The sequence below is a fragment of the Perca fluviatilis genome, chromosome 18 (assembly GCF_010015445.1).
Source record: "Perca fluviatilis chromosome 18, GENO_Pfluv_1.0, whole genome shotgun sequence".
Lineage (NCBI taxonomy): Eukaryota > Metazoa > Chordata > Actinopteri > Perciformes > Percidae > Perca > Perca fluviatilis.
In genome coordinates this window covers 8,850,170-8,855,704 of record NC_053129.1, presented here as the reverse complement: position 1 = coordinate 8,855,704, position 5,535 = coordinate 8,850,170, and positions in this window count along the sequence as shown.

Sequence of the window (5,535 nt, the reverse complement as noted above, 5' to 3'; positions counted from 1 at the left end):
CAACATTATTCACGAGATATTATCATGGTTTATATGTATTTATTTTAATGTTATTATTTCGGTCTATTTCGGCCAGGGAAGCTGGGTTGCTTTTTTGTTGATTTATATTTTTTTAACTATAACGCTACATCTATCAACATTTATTTAGATGTTATCATGGTATTCATTTCTTTATTTTAATAATATTATTTCGGTCTTATTACCGGTGAAATATTACAATATGCTGTAATACAGAACATTACGATATGATCCTAGCAGGACGCATTCAAAGCCGATATCCCCCAATGCAATGCGGCCATTCATTTCAAAGAATCGGGCAGCGATCAGCGGGTCTTTAACGCCAGGATCGCTTCAATATACATATATACAGTCAGTGATTGTGTCACCAGCAACAAAACGTTGCTCAGTTTTGTTCCAGTAAGTTATGAACCATAATAACGTTTAAACGAATCCTCGGAAAACTCCGGAAGTGACGTAGTACGTCCCGCTCAGCGGATACGAAGATTAAAATATATAATATTCGTAATATTGATGTTTTTTTTCTAACGTTGTATTTGAGGAGTTAAACAATAAAGATAGTTATAATAATAAAATACAGTTTCATGTATTTGTCTGATATATTGTGTGCTCGGCCGGCCGGCGGGCGGCCTCAATCTGAAATGGAATCAAGCCATCTTACGGCAGACAGACAGAAACACAGGAGCCGAACGAGTCCCCCCACCGACCCCGGAAGAACTACAAGTGCTCAAGCTTTGTAGCAGCTTCTGTGGCGTTTCTTATGGGAGTTGTAGTTTTAAAGTATATTGGTATATTTCTCATAAGTAGAAGTTGGCAGTGTATAATTTTGGATACATCCTGGGGTTTTTTGGGATGGAGAACACACTGGTGTCATCAGATTTTAAAAATCGAATCGTTAAATAGGTGAAAATAGCTTATTACCATATTTGACAGTGCTTTATGTATGGAGTTATATTCCTATCTTTAATCAAGAGCGCATTCTTTCAATTTGAGAGCATTTCTCACTGATATTACGTTCAGATTTTGTAATAATTTCCCTCAAAACCTTGCTCTCACACTCAAATAGTCACTGCTCGCACTTGGATTTGCTCTGCTTGTGCTCAAAGTTTGTGCTCGCGCTTGGATTTTCTCTGCTTGGACTCAGATATGTTGTTGTTTGGACAGATTTCCTGCTCTCAGCTTTGAACCTTCTCCTCGCACTCAGGCTGATTCTGCTCACTTGCAAAGTTTCTGCTCTCGGATTTCTCCTGTGCGCTTGGATTTTTTGTGTGTTATAACCCTATCAAAAGTCAACAACCAATAGAATGCCAGCTGTAGTGTTGACCAATGAAATGATCCCAACCCCGTTGAGGGTGCGTTCGCCTTACTTTAGAACGTCTGTTGAGGGCGGCTGCACTGTAACCTGACTGTAACCAAGTTTATATATCCCGGCCGTTTATAGCTTTATTATAAGTATATGTCAACAATGTGCACAGAATGGTCGACGCACTTTCACCTGCACCCGTCAGGAAACGGGAGAAAGCTTTGAAGTGGGACGTATGAAGTTATGTCCACAACTACGAGGGTGAGTAACATAACTTAAGCACCTAGCTAGCTAGCTAGCATATGGCCTAGCTTGATGTCCAGAAACAAATAGAGGTGGTTTAATGTACCTAAACAATGATCAATGATTACCAAATTTCTCTCTCATATTGCTCCTCATAACCACTGAAAACTGTCAAAAAAATCTAACCCAAAGTCCAATTATTATGGACGTTATGTGACTGATAACTGATTGATATCTGATTGATCATTGTTTAGCTAGGTACATTAAGTTACCACGTTAAGCTTTTTCACGTTAAGCGTTAGAATGTCCCGGTGTCGTGCCAAGGTACTTATCCCCGCCAGGATTTGTATCCCCTGGCCGCGGGAGCGCGCGTGCAGTCGGAGCGGAGCTTCGGTCCCCTACAGGTTGTCTAGTACAGCTGCAGCTAAACGTTACATAGTGGAAGACTGACAGGGCTTTCCAAAGTAACAAGGGTCTTGTTTATCTACATAAATACGTGTATTTGTCTGTTACAACTAAACGTTACATAGTGGAAGACTCGACAGGGTTTCCATAGTAACAAGGGTCTCATTTATCTACATAAATAGGTGTATTTGTCTGTTACATTAAGGGCGTCGTGGAATTGTTTAAAGGCGCTTTATTATTGTGGATTATTCACTGTTTTTCAAAGTTCCATATTGACATGCTCCGTAGCTATGCCTAGTATCTACGTTAGTCATGTAGGTTAGTGAACAATATCTTTTCCTCGTCTTTGCTAACCCGTCCCTCCCTGCCCTCTAACGTGATTTCTGTTTTAATTTAATTTAGTTTAATATGGCTGTTCAATTAAACGCTTTGTTCACCTGTCTGCCATATAAGTTACAGAGGGGATACACAAAATATCAGGCTGTTTTTCACCTGATATTTTGTGTATCCCCTATGTAACTTTGGCTAGAAAACAGCAGACATGTCCATATTATCTCAAGTTATTTATTGTGACTCTGTACAGTCAGAAAATAGCACACATGATGGCAGGAAAGACCCTTTGCTTGTTAGGAGAGGGGATACACATTATATCAGGTGAAAAACAGCCTGATATTTTGTGTATCCCCTTATGTACTTGGCTAGAAAACAGCAGACATGTCCATATTATCTCAAGTTATTTATTGTGACTCTGTACAGTCAGAAAATAACACACATGATGGTAGGAAAGACCCTTTGCTTGTTAGGAGAGGGATACACAAAATATCAGGTGAAAAACGGCCTGATATTTTGTGTATCCCCTATGTAACTTTGGCTAGAAAACAGCAGACATGTCCATATTATCTCAAGTTATTTATTGTGACTCTGTACAGTCAGAAAATAACACACATGATGGTAGGAAAGACCCTTTGCTTGTTGGGAGAGGGATACACAAAATATCAGGTGAAAAACGGCCTGATATTTTGTGTATCCCTATGTAACTTATATGGCAGACAGGTGAACAAAGCGTTTAATTGAACAGCCATATTAAACTAAATTAAATTAAAACAGAAATCACGTTAGAGGGCAGGGAGGGACCGGGTTAGCAAAGACGAGGAAAAGATATTGTTCACTAACCTACATGACTAACGCAGATACTAGGCAGCGCTACGAAGCATGTCAATATGGAACTTTGAAAAACACTGTCGAATAATCCACAATAATAAACGGCCTATAACACAAACAATTCACACGTCGCCTTAATGTAACAGACAAATACACCTATTTATGTAGATAAATGAGACCCTTGTTACTATGGAAACCCTGTTGAGTCTTCCACTATGTAACGTTTAGTTGTAACAGACAAATACACGTATTTATGTAGATAAACAAGACCCTTGTTACTTTGGAAAGCCCTGTCAGTCTTCCACTATGTAACGTTTAGCTGCAGCTGTACTAGACAACCTGTAGGGGACCGAAGCTCGCTCCGACTGCGCCCGCCCCCCCCCGCTCCAGGGGATACAAATCCTGGCGGGATAAGTACCGCCTAACCGCGCGGCTGTTGAGGGAAACTGTAGTCTATAACTTCCTGAGGCGACTGATCGTCCATTTTTGCCCCCTTTACATAATAAATATGGCTATGAAATGGAACATGAAATACATAAATGAGGCAATACATATATAGGCATTAGTCATTATAGTTCAATAGCCTAAATACATATGTTTTACTTATATTTATTTCCGGGGACTTTTATTTATTCCGTCTATTTATATGAACGTTATATTCAAAGGAAGTTTAGTTATCTCACAGGCTCAGACTAAAAGCAGCAGCAAGCCTGCCTGACATCAGTGCATAGCATATCACTGCAAAGTAAATAAAATATGAATAAATCACGAGCGCGGTAGATTCCCAGGTCAGCTAGAGCGGATAACGCAGCTCTGCAGACGGACCAGAGTCAGTCAGCACCGGGGAGCGAACCGCGGGGACCAAGCTCACGAGGCTGGTAGCTAGCTGCTAGCTAGCTGCAGCAGCTAATATTAGAATATTAGACCCAGCACCAGAGGTCTGATCCCCATGATTTAAAACGAAAATCAAATAACCATTTGTTTTTAATACCTGTTTATGAAATGAAAATCAAATGAACGAAAAAATTCGGACCCAGTCTGTTAAGTACAATTTCACCACTAATAAAACAGATCTAGAGATGATATGCTTTATTTGCAACTTAAATGTAATTTTTTTAATTAATACAAAGCAAACTGAGCAGAAAGAACAAGTATTTTGTTGGTTTGTTTCTCTTCTTCCAGGTGTGACTGAAGTACCCGTTGAGCTGCATCACAGCTGCACTATGTGCATGGACCTGTGCCAGTCAGCATATTACTCACCTGTGTGCAGAGGACAGGCAGCAGTAGCACAAACCAAGAAGGTTGGCAAGTCTGATAATAATGCAATTGTAAAAATAATAATAATATAATAGTAAAATCATGTTACATACACTTATGTTTCTTGCTTAAATTCACAGGGTGCACAACGAGGCCTGGGAGAGAAAATTACTGATGTCCACAAAACCAAATCAGAGAAGGTAAGGTAAGATAGTAATGATGTTAAAGCAAGCTATGTACACCTAATATATTATGTGTTGATGTCTATGAATCTGTCTTTAATAGCAGATATACTATACAAAGACAACAGTGGAGAGTTCCTGGATCGGTCTGTCCTCAAAGTGCCAGAGATCTACAAGGACTTCACCCCTTTTCTGCGCACCATCCGCTTATAATCAAAGTGATAAAAGGAAAAAACAAATTATTGTTTTCTCTGTTGACATGAATAGGTGCCTGTAATGTCTGTCCATATATTCAATCAATTCAATAAATGTTGATAAGTATCACTGCTATTTCTTAAATCATTGTAGTTTTTCAGAGCAATAAGATACAGATTATTAAAACCATGTTCACATTTGCAACAAATTAAAACCCTGATCAAGGCAAATTGTTTTTTCATGTTCCATAACATTTATAAAAAAAAAACAGTACAATTAAATTTACCAGAGCTGACACTTGGTAAATAGCTTTAATTTACCTTGTCAAAACAATGAGTAATTCATAACAAATTGCACAATATTTGACACGAAACCTTAAAAGTGTATGGTTCATACTACGGTGAAGCAGTACAATGTGCCTATAGGATTTACTGTAGCAGGAACATTGATATTGGCAAACAGATGACCCAGGTTCAGGTGAGTTTGTGAGCAGGGTTATGAATAAAGATAAGATAGGCCTAGTGTTCACAAGAGGGATGATTCAGGTATGGCAACACAAATTAAGAATAATTCAATTAAATAGGAGGTATGTACAACTAGTAGAAGATAAATTAACTATACAAGAGCAATTAAGGTAAAGTTATGAGGTGGCAAGCTAAATTATAGTCAATAGCATGGAGTCAAGTCAACAGTGTACACCAGAATAATATATACTGTGATTAAGTAATGATACTTACTGTTGTCTGTACTAATATAACAACACAAAAAAAT